General features: G+C 44.2%; 1 protein-coding gene and 1 pseudogene across 3 annotated transcripts in view; both read right to left on the minus strand.

The window, feature by feature from the left end:
• LCT (lactase) overlaps positions 1 to 1567 on the minus strand; it is a 31089-nt gene extending 29522 nt beyond the window's left edge. For all 3 annotated transcript variants that reach the window (XM_073305352.1, XM_073305351.1, XM_073305355.1), the window contains exon 1: positions 1528 to 1567. The gene's annotated coding sequence lies outside the window, so the exon portion shown is untranslated. The remainder of the gene's footprint in view (positions 1 to 1527) is intronic.
• A 2635-nt stretch (positions 1568 to 4202) lies between these two features.
• LOC140895510 (lactase/phlorizin hydrolase pseudogene) lies at positions 4203 to 5038 on the minus strand (annotated as a pseudogene).
• Between the last annotated feature and the right edge of the window lie 6873 nt (positions 5039 to 11911).

Here is an 11911-nt window from a genome sequence, read left to right on the forward strand (position 1 = left end):
CTCTATTTCTAAGGCAGCCATCACTGTAACATCTGGGTGCTCAGTGAAGAACAACTGTCATGTGTTTAAAGCACAGGATTGGGAGGAACTAGGAGGCTTGAGGTGTCTCCCTTGCTCTGCTGCTTACCTGTTATGAGACCTTGAACAAGACAGACAACTTCTGTGCCCACAACAGCAAAAAAACGGGAATAACGTGTGACAGACTGACAATATCCTGGACAAACTTGGTGTAATTAAACGTAAATCAATTATGTTTATCTTAACATCTTTGGAGTTCATTATATTAAAAATGCAATTGTTTATGTGTTGGTGATTGTATACAGCTCCGATAGGAGGAGGAGGGTGCTAATGACATTTTTCCAGTTATCGGCTCTTTGAAGCCACCCTCTGGAGAAGTACATATAGGCTGGTTCAAATTGGATTCTACAGGGACCAACAGACAAAGAAAGGAGGTCCATGGAGGTCCCCAATCCTTCAGGAAGGGTTAGAAGGACTGGGTTTACTGAGGCCCCATAAGACTGGGCATTAGTTTTGAGCTGAGGCTATTATGAACTTGTGACCCCTTTGAGGGGTTTGAAAGACTTATCACCTGTCAGAGCCCAGAGTGATCTCTGGCAGTCTTATTAGCATGTATGCAGGTTATTTTACTGCTTTAATGTGTTTTATTTGTAGTGCTTTTACCTTAAGAATAAAATTTGCAGCACTTCCTATGCAGGCCTCTTATAACTGTTGGCAATTACAGTGTGTGTCGTCTCTGAGGGAAGAAGCAAAGCAGGTCTGCTTAAGCAGCTTGTCTTTTGCTAGTGAAGTCACAGTACAATCAGGGAGCTATGCAGACTGGAAACATCCCAGTCAGGAGGGAGAGAAACACACCGGTCCCCATCCAAGCAACGCAACAGCTACTGGGCCGGAAGCCTGACAGTGGTGCCCTTGCTGGACCACTAAATATAGATGCAGTTTTCCTCAATTGTGACAACGTGCAACTAGCTCACAGAGGATTTAAGAGGGCAAATACACTGTAAATTACTTTGAGTTCCTCATATGGAAGTGGCATTAGCTGTAAAATGAACTGTTTCTAATTGCTGAGTCTTTTTAAAGACATTACACATAACCACAGCTAGTGATATGATAGATGGTTTCAGCAGTTCAACAGAATTACAGTACACAGGAAATGGTCTTAAACCCATCTACTCCACTCTACCACTGATATGTTATCTAATATTAATGTTAACCCAAATAATAATCCTTTCCATTTCCTTTGAGGACACTTGAAAAGTAGCTGTGAAAAAGAACGCATTTCCCCACATGCACAATATATTTAGAACATTTTTCCCTTTGGTGAAGATCTCTACATAGTAATTTAAAACATTAAGAGCATATTTCTTCCCTCAGTTATACAGGCACAAAATAGCACTGGTACAGGATTTACACTTGCGTAACTGAAAGCAGATTGGATCCCTAAAAGTCCAAAGCAGTCTAGAAATCTCTATAGTACAGTTTTCACTTTGAAGCATTGCTCAAAATTACCTGTAACTTGTTCAGCTTCCTTTTTAAGTCTACATCATTTCTACAGTTGTATTGCAGGCTGAAAGAGAGAAAATCTACAGAGTCCTGGAAAGAAGAAAAGGCAAATCACTACTCCAGAAATAATTTTTGCAATTAAAAATTGCTCAGAAAAAAAAAATCATATTTCTTAATGTTTCCCCTGAACTGGCAGCTAAGATTACCAGTACCTGTAGTTTTAGGATTCAGAAGTCCTACAGAAACAGGGAAACCAGGAAATGGTATAATTCTCATCAGTCCCAATGGACAACAGGTAGACTCAGTGTCATTTAGTTTACAGCCATAAGGTTGTTTCTGAGGACTACAACGGTATGGAAGCTGATCAAATGATACAAACAGAGTACTTTGTGTATTTAACATTTATCATCTGCAATTAGTTATTGAACTATCAAGACTCAGAAAATTAACGATTAGTCTTGGCCATGCAGATAGAGTTTTGCAGCAGAGTTCAGAACAGTTTACCAATATGCACCTGCAGAAAGTACATTTTTAAAAGCCTTTGGTAGTGCCACACCCGCACAAATTGTCTCATTATTTCACTTGAAAAGCAGATGAATGCCATGTCTAAGAATTATTTGTTCACTGATTTCAATCTTAACATCTTCTGGACCCAGCAGACTAATAGGTAGCGTTTGATCTTTTCAGAGAACTCACTACAGTACAGAAAAGCTGTTATTTCCAGTCAGATGAAGTCTAAATTTGCAACCTATCACTTCAACTGAGCCCTAGCTTGACAACTATTCTGAAGGGTTTCTCTCCAGACTGTGCCAGCCACAGGTACCTGGCCACTAGAGCATGAATAGCTCAGGTTGGAGCCATTAGAATCCTCAGAGCTCCTACAAGGCTTTTAGAAAAATAAAAGTTAGAGACAAGAGTTAAATAGGAAATAAAATAGGCAAAGTGGATTTTTACTAGTCAGTATTTAAAATGTGAAATTATTATTATTATTAATGGGAAGCGACAGTGTGGCATCTCTCTGCAGTAACCTTATAATACATGCAGAACATGCACATTATTACAGCTGCAAATTGTGAATGAAATTCATCATCAAATCTCTCAAAGGCTTTGACCCAAAAGTAATTATGCACCTGTGTAACTTCAGTGGGACTACTCATGAAAATGAAGTTACTCATTTGCTTAAATTTTCAGATGAAGATTTAACTAAGGAATACAGTGTCTGTGCTTTTTAAGTAATGCTTACCAAAAAGGACAATTTGGTCCTTGTTTAAAATTAGTTCAGCTTCACATGATTAAACTACTGAATAAACAGACATTATTAAATCCGGTAGATCAAATTACAATTGCAGTAAGTTATTTTTATTCCGATAAATAAAAAAAATTGCTAATCAAGTGCAAGGTAATAGACAAGAGTTCCAAGAAAATAAAGTATCACCCTAAGAGAGGCTAAAAAAGATTCCAAAGGTGCACTCCCAAAGACATGATCAATTTCCAGTGCAATGGACAGTTTTCCATCTGAAAAATACAGAAAAAAGTGCCTATTATATCATTTACTTGGGGGAAGGAGGGAAAAGAATGAAAGATGCAGATTCACAGTACATATATTAGAAACCAATTTTTCTAGATTACATTATTTAAAAGATGTCCACCTAGTGGGGGGTAGGAGGGGAGTAGGAGTCCAGCAAGTATCCTGACCTAGACTGCTCAACGCCAGCTGCTGATCACACACAGCACTAGTGGAAAGCAGGAGTTCAGGGAAAGAGTTCTAGGTCTGATGGGTCATTAAGCAAGACCTTTACTTTTCAGGACCTTGGTGGTTCTCTTACACAAAGCGTTTTTATTTTTAAACTGTTCTGGGCTTGGAATCTAAATGATCTACTTAAAAAGTCTCTAAAAGTTGAACAATTTCAGGACGGCAAGCTTCATCTCTACCCATAACCTATGAACTAGCATTAAAAGAATCTTAACAAAGCCAACAAAAAGAAAGCCCACAAAATATGGACTAAAGGAGAAAAAAAGTTTAGCCTCTCCCAAGTGGTGGTTGCTGCTAGAACAGGATGGAGAACAGTAATTCAGTTTCACAGAGAATTTACAAATTTCATTTCATTCTGATTAGGAATGAAAACCAAAAATTTCAAAGTTCTCCACAACAGGGAATTACCATTCTCTACCCAGGTCCGGGAGCCATAGCTCCAGAGCACTCTGCCTGGTGGGTGGCTCTAGATCCACAAACCTTGGAGTCCAGACTCCCAAGTCTTCCTGGCTTCCCTTAAATCCACCACACAGACCACCAAGGAGTTTGGCCAGGGAAGATAGCCGGAAGCCAGGGAGATTTCCCACTGAAGCTTCCTACTAATTTATTTTGTGTCTATGAGTTTAACTTAACATAAGAAAATAGAAAAAAGCCAGCAGGTCTTTGAGGAGTGAGTGCAAACATTTGAATTAAGCCCTAGGTTATACACATTCTAATGTAAACTATAGCCTTTAGTGCATAATTTTCACTCCTTTAAAAAACTCCAAGACACTTGTAAGCTGGTAAAGAAAATAGAAGGTAATTTAGCTATTTCTCTATGGTGTGAACTCAACTGGGCAATACTTCATTATTTTAAAATGCAAAGATTTCAGAGAAACTGATAATTCAAAATGTTTCTATAGACATTTTTTCTACTGTCCTGAAAAACACACACACACACACACACACAGAGCCAGCCATCAACAGTTTAACCATTTCACACACTGTTTAGGAAAGTCAAACAGAATTCCATTCCCATTTTCTCTTTACCTTCTGAAGAATATTTTTCATGGTAGATTTTATAAGCTTTTTCATGCGCAGCAGCTAGAATTTGGAGAGAGATCTGTGGATCATCATACGGCAGACTCTCAGTGATCTCAGACAAGTCGCTAAAGGTGAGCCACATGTCAACCATATCACCAAAAGAACGGAAGTTAAACTCAGCATATTCTACAAAGAGGTCAGCAAAGGTCCTGTGCTTCCCAAATGTGGACTGCGTGATCACAACCCCAGGCAAATGCTTACGATGCAAAATTATCACTGGCTTAAGGTTTGCAGCAGTAAGAGATTTAAGAAGTTGTCTATAGCACTGAACTGTAGCTTCTTCCGGATTCTTGGCATTCCCCTCTGGAAGGATGTGCATCCATGGCATAAAGATTTTATAATGCGTCACACCACTTGCATGAAGGTAGGAGAAGTACTGTGTCAAAGAAGCCAAAAAAGGATGGTGGCACAAACAATTATGTCCTTCATCCACTACAATATTAAGAGCCTTTTCGCCTAAGAGCTTGTTTTGAATATTTAAATTCCTTACTGACTCATTGTTTAGGGGACCAGCAATGGCAATAAAACTCTGAGCTAGTTTCCAATCTACCCCACAACAAGGAGAAAAGAAAAGAAAAATTAAGACTACCTTACAACCTAGATCCATCTTTGCTAACCTGCTTCAGAGAACAGTTGCTTTATGCTATTTATGGTAGAGCAGAGATAATAAAATTAACCTTTAGCTTGCATTATCTATTGTGCAGATAATATGCCCATGAGCAGCTAGCACAAGGATGATAAAGATGTTTTCAAAAACACTTCACCGTTGCCCCACTTAGACGGGCATAGGTTATACAAACATAAATATGGTTACTTATCTTACAGCAAGGACGGTGGTTCTTTCTAAATGGATAATACCCCTCATGCCACTCCTGGTCTTATTGGACAAACCCGGGAAGTGGGCGGGCGCAAGCCCACCCACTGCTAAAGGCCCCTCCCCCAGCCTAGCGGGAGGGACCACTGGACCCAGGGACCAACTGATTACGGGAGACAACTAATGAAAAACAGGGATCGGAGTGAAGGTCAGAGGTTCAAAATGAGGATACCGGATGGGGACACCGAGCATAGATCCCCGGACAGCGCCCACTGCTCCTCAAAGCTGTCGAGGGAGCCAGCGGATGCTGCCCAGTGGAACTCTGCCTGGATATGTGAAACTAGGGAGGAACAGAAATAGGCCCCGCAGTCGCAGAGCACCCCCCTCGTGTAACATCCTCCTCCTGGTATTATAGATGGAGACTTTGGTCAGAGCCAGGAGGAGGTTGACGAGGAGGTCTCGCGACTTCGTGGGACCACGGATAGGGTGTGCAAAAAGGAGCAAGTGTGGGGAAAAGTGCAGCCAGAACCTCAACAAGAGGTTCTGGAGGAGCCGGAATAGGGGCTGCAACCTGGCGCATTCAAGATAGGCATGCGCCAGGTTCTCCCTCACGCCTCAAACGGGGCAGGCCTCAGGTGTATGGGTGAACCGTGCCAGGTGCACGCCTGTGCTCACAGCTCCATGAAGGAGACGCCAATTAATGTCCCCGGCGGGCCGTGGGACCAAGGTGGAATAAAGGCTGGCCCACCGGGGCTCCTCACCCTCTCTAGGTGGAAGATAGTCCCGCCATTTGGTATCGGGGTGGGACACGAGGGTGAGGAAATGCAATGTATGGAGCACGAGCGTGTACAGATGGTTTCTGGGTGCAGTTCGAAACCTGACCGGCTGCAGGGTATGCAGCCGGCTCGGAGTGTGGGAGCGGGGAGGCCAGAGAGGCTCGCGGAACAGGGGCCCAAGAAAAATGTCCGGAGGGCCGGGGAACACCCTCTCGCAGGGCTGGCCGCAGGAAAACGAGAGAATCAGGTGACAAGGCGACCTTCACCTCCTGGAGTATGCGTCTAGGGGTTGGAAGGGTGGAAAGCCCAATGGGTCGTCCGAGCGCGCGGGGCTCCACACAATCCCCCCTGTCGTAGACCAGGAGGTCTCCGACTCTGGTGGTTTCTGTCAGGACCAACCTCCGACACACCGAGGGAGACTCTGCTGCTTAGATAAGAATCCTTTGAACAGCAGCATCTGTTGGGGCTGCACCGGTGCCCCTGGAGCCTTGTGAGCACTGTGTCTGAGGATATAGAGCAGGGGTGGCCAAATTGGCTCGTAAGCCATATGCAGTTCTTTTACCGTTAAAGTGCAGCTCATGGAGCCCCCCCCGCCCCACATTCCCCACCTACTATACTGGGGGTAGGGAGATGGCGGGAGCTTGGGACCTTTGCCTTGCAGCAGGGTGGTGGGGTAGGGACTTCTGCCCAGTGGGGAAGGGGGTCTTGGGGCTTCAGCCAGGGCACACCTGCTGGGACTCAGGACTTCAGCAGGAGCAGGGTAGAAGCCCTGAGCCCTGTTGGGCAGCTCCTGCAGGGCTGAAACCCTGAGCCTCTGCAGGTGTGCCCTGGCTCTCGAAATTCTGAAGATTGTTGTATGCGGCTCAGGGGGTCAGTAAGTTTGGCCACTCCTGATATAGAGGGTGGGGAAACCTCAACCACCTCTCAGTTCCTTTGCCAATAAAGAATCCCATGTGTCAGGACTCTGAATTAATGGGGATGGAAGGTAGATTGTGGAATGTGTGTGGACAATACATCTTGAAGATCCACATTTAGTGTGGGGGTAAGTATCCATTCTCTCAGAGTGATTGTCACAAAGATTCCACTCTTGATGGCTAGCAAGCAATATCCCATCCTGGAGGTGGGTAGGAGTGTAGTAGTAGGATTTTATGTTTGTATAATTTAGAATGAAGGATAAATAATAATATAGCATGTATTAAATGTACTGATGTATGATTTGACCATATCCTGCCAGGCACCCTTTTTGAATAGCAGAAAGGAATGGCCTAATGGGCCATTGGTAGAGATGCATCAGCCCAAATCTGTCTCTGGACTGATTGCAAGGCAGTAACAGACCTGGTAGGGTCACCACTTTGTTGTACGTTTAGCATTTTAAAATAAGCAAAAGAATGCAATGATTATTTTTCCTCTTGCATTGCAATTTGATGTTACTGTTCAAATGTTCTGTGTAAATCAATTCTGTTGTGTGTGTGAATGAGGAATGTGTGTGTTAGAAGATAAGTATGAAGGCCATCACCAGACCAGATATTCTAGGGAGGAACTGAGGACAGATGCAAGGGCGCCAGAAGATTACAACATGTCCCATTGAAATGTCAGAAGAGGGCAGATTGACAACTCTAAAGATGAGACAGGCACCTATCAATGGGAACAAGATAGCTGTGATCAAAACCAGCATGGAGTACCTCCCTGAGAGACTTAATGAAAAAAAAAAAAAAAAACAAGATAAAGAATGAAAAGGACAATTTAAGAAAACAAGCACTCGTCAAACGATTGATTACAGCATGACGGTGCAAAACTCATTGGTCTCAATGAAGGAAAATCACTATATAAACAGGATGCCTTGCCATGAAACTTAGGGTTCGTCCTGCCAAGACTTCCCGGAGCATCGTGTTGCAAACAACAGAACCCGGCTCCTACCTACCCGTGATCAACCTAGCTGACCACTAGATTGATCCAGACTGTGGACTGGTAACTATAACAATCGACTGGCAGGAGAGTGAGTGAGCGGGTGAGCATATGCTAACTGTTGTATCTTCAATAAATGTAGTGTATTGCCTTTTCCCCTGAAAAAGATCCTGTGTGCTTCTTACAAGCATAACAAGAGGAGTCCTATTTAAAATACCAGCTGAAGGACAGTCCCACTGAACCTTCCATCTGATCTGAAGACTTGCATCACAGTATAGTGAGTGGAGAAGGTGTTGACTGAACTTTGAGTCAGGAATCATACTTTGCAAGAAGTGCTTGATGATTGGCAACTCATAGTTGAAGCATCACCACAGATGCTTTCAACCAGAAAGATCCACTTACAGAGAAGTTAGAACTGGTCTGTTGCTTTGATCTCTCTTGGATAGCATGGACAACCAGACACGCTGGGATGGAATGCTGAAAAAAAAAAAAAAGTATCAGATGCTCTTGTAACATCCATCAGAACCTGGTATCTTCTGTCTGCACACTTGGAGATCACAGGGACACATGCAGAAGTAGCTCATATAAGCTTTGCCTGTTCTAAAATCCCCTCTTTACTGATAAGGCCATTCTACCCAACGATTATGGCTAGAGGATGTCCAGTAATTTATGCTGCTTTTCTGAGGGATATATAGAGCATCTGCAAACATCCCCATCAGATCCCAAAAAACTTTTAGTTCATCCAATGGGGCTATAGAGGGAAGCTTAATCGTCTTGTCAGGGGACAAGGAAGAAATAGCCAGTGGTTGGAGGTCTTCTCTGCCAAGCTCTTGTTCCTCCAACACTGGTTACCAGAACTGGTACTGGAGCCAGCTGTCTTAGTTGCTTTGAGGAAGGTTATCTTGCAGTCTGCTGAGGAAGCCATTTTCCTAATGTACGGACTGATAACCCCCAGGAGACCCCTTAGAGCCAGTAGCCAATTATTTTAGTTTAGTATTCATTCAGTGTGTGATGTTTTGATTAACATACAATGAACATATGTAATATAGCATTGATTAATCAGAGTTGATTTGTAGGATTATAAAAGTATAAGACTGATCAGTATTTAGAAGAACTATGTAGTAAACATGAATAGGACAAGCTGAAATGCAAGAAACTGTGGGTTGATGCCTGCAAGACTTTAGCTTAGCTATTTCAGGCCCTGGAGACAAAAAATGATGGCATAAGTCAATGACCGAGTGTCACAGGGCGAGACTCACCCCTGCGGCACCTCCTGCTGGTCTCTCAGGGAATTAGTTCTTCCAGCTTCCAGAGTGCCCTCTACAGGCCAGTGTCTCGCCTGCTGCTAGCCCCCAGGTTCCTCCCAGACCCCGGTGCCCCTTTTACCCAGGGTGCTGCCCCCTGGCAGTACCCCCACAGTCTCTAGGTCTCCCCTCCCTGGGGAATCCCCACCCACTATCCCCACTTCGTCTCAGACTTGGCTACTGCCAGTCACCATTAAGCCCCCGCACACTTGGGCAGACTGCAGTGTATAAGCCAATCATCACAGGCAAGGGGGGTTTGGACCTGCTGCCTCTGCCTACCCATGGGCTGCCCCCTGCAACTCCAGTACCTATCTTAGGCCATCTGCCAGGCCTGCAGCCTGGGACTTTTCCAGTCTGGAGCCTCCCAGTTCCTCTGGCTTTCCCCATTTCAAGCTCACCAGCAGCCAGGCCCATCTCCCTCCACAGCTAGAGGAGATACTGTCTGCTCTTGGCCCACTGCCCTTTTATAAGGGTCAGCTGAGCCCTGACTGGGGCGTGGCCACAGCTGAGCCTGCTTCCCCTAGTCAGCCTGGGAACTGCTTGCTCCAGCCACAGCCCTCTCCTGGGCTGTTTTAAGCCCTTTAAGGCTGGAGTGGGTGACTACCCTGCTACACCAAGAAATAACCGGAAAGATTATGGGAAAAAGAGAGGTATCAACTGGTAATATTACAAAAAGTATAGCTGGGAAGATTAAATTTAAATGATAAAATGCTGTAACAAATACTGTATCCAGCATGTGCCTTAACTACAAGATAAAGGTGGTATGTCAACAACAAGAACCTACATAGCCTATAGAATTTGGGGTCCCTTGTGTTTCTAAGAGACACAGACCAATAAGAGAGGGTTGACACTTTCATGTACATAGATAGAATGTAGGTATAGCCAGAATCTCAGTATAAAAAAGGGTGCCCAGAATAAGCAAATTGTGGTTCCTATGGGAAACTCCAGCAGGAACAACTCCTGTATTGATGGTTAATCCATGAGAGGGCCAACAGACTAACACCATCTAGGAGGACGAGTATGTCTGTAGGTATAATTGATACACTGTACTTATCTTTAGGAATTGTATATGCTGTGACATTTATAACGTTATTGGTAACTTTAATAAAAGTACTAAAAGATAGATGCTCTTGTAACTGTACGTGTTATTTGCCTATGGTTTCATGTGTTCCTATGGGCTCTAGATCCAGAACAGAGATAATTCTGTTGAACTTGAGACTAGCTGCCAGAGCAGAACCCACTGGAGTACAATTAACATTAAATAGAATAAAGTCTACAGGCTCAAGGTTGGTAAAGTTACTGAAGAGAAGGAGGGCACACAGGAGGGTACCAGCTCAGTGGTTCCCTTCTGGATCCAGATTTATGGGTGCCTCTAAAGGATTCCTCCCTCAACTGCCTGTTCCCATCCCACTGGGTTATCCATGGTGGGGAAGGGTCACATTCCAACAGGAATAGTCTTCTACATTCCCCTGAAGAGGATGAGAAAGCTAAGTCCTCATCCCTAGAAGGGGCATGCCAGTCCAGCATCCCACAGCCGAGCGAGGCCTGTGGCCAGTTCGAACACATGATGAAAGGAACGAGCTCTTAAAGTCTGTCCAGGACTGGGGAATCTGGTACCGGGCCAAGTCAGTTGTTGCCAAGAATTGCCTCTATGCCAGCAAGATTTTCTATATAGATGAGTCCATCGGTGCTGCGTGTGTCACCAAGGCCCCAGTGGTTGGTACTGATTAGCCCAGCATTTTTCCTTGGTATCACTGCTATCAGAATAATCTGGTGAATGCACACAGTGCCAGAGAAGGTCCTGCTGCCTGAGCAATACCAGTAGCAGTGCAGTGCTGTGTGAAGCAACCATCTGTGCATATTTCACATTAGTGCTTGGGTTAGGCTCAATCTTAGGATATGGTTTTTGTCTTGGGACTGGAGGGGGAGCTGCACCTTTGATCTTTGGTGCTGTGCTCCCTGTGGCCCCTCTCCTGGGTTGGTGGCGGAATGGTACTATAGAAGTGAGAGTGTCCAAGAAAAGGTGGTCTTTCCAGTTGCTTGCCAGGATCTGTAAATGTCTGCAGAGATATCTCCAGAAGATGTAGCTTCAATCTGCCTTCTCAAGACTCTAGTGTAGGCTTTGAAAATGTCTTGTGCACCGACCAGTGTTCAGACATGTGCACCTCTCCTAAGCACAGGAAGCACCTCAAGTGGCTATCGTTGATGGGCCCTACTGAATCGCAAGAAAGGTAGATCTTAAATCCTGGAGATTTGCCTTCAGCCACTTTAGGACTATGTATGGTGTAGGCGGGAGGTCTGGCCCTGGTGCAGGAGGCAAGAATCCAATCAATGCCCTGAATCTCTCTAAAACTTAGTTTTATTTTTACTTTGCTTTTTTATTTTTTACACAAATGTGTAAATTAAACTTGTCTATATAACTAAAAAAAAACCCACCCCAACAATAGGTCTAACTAAGTCTCTCTGCAGGTGAAGACATGTGGACACCGCAGAATTCTGCCTCACAGCCATGGGGTGGCAAGAAAGATCGGAGAGGCAGTTGAGGCCCCCCTAACCTTATGCCCTCAACTTTGGTAGTTCCAAGGGTCTAGGACAGTGATTCGTTTACCTCTGGGAGTACTAAGAGGTCTTCCAGGGGGTACATCTGCTCATCTAGATATTTGCCTAGTTTTACAACAGACTACATTGCACTAGCGAAAAAAAGCACTAGCGAAGTCAGTACAAACCAAAATTTCATACAATGATTTGTTTATAC

This window comes from Lepidochelys kempii, chromosome 11 (genome assembly GCF_965140265.1).
Source record: "Lepidochelys kempii isolate rLepKem1 chromosome 11, rLepKem1.hap2, whole genome shotgun sequence".
In the NCBI taxonomy this organism is placed as follows: Eukaryota; Metazoa; Chordata; order Testudines; family Cheloniidae; genus Lepidochelys; species Lepidochelys kempii.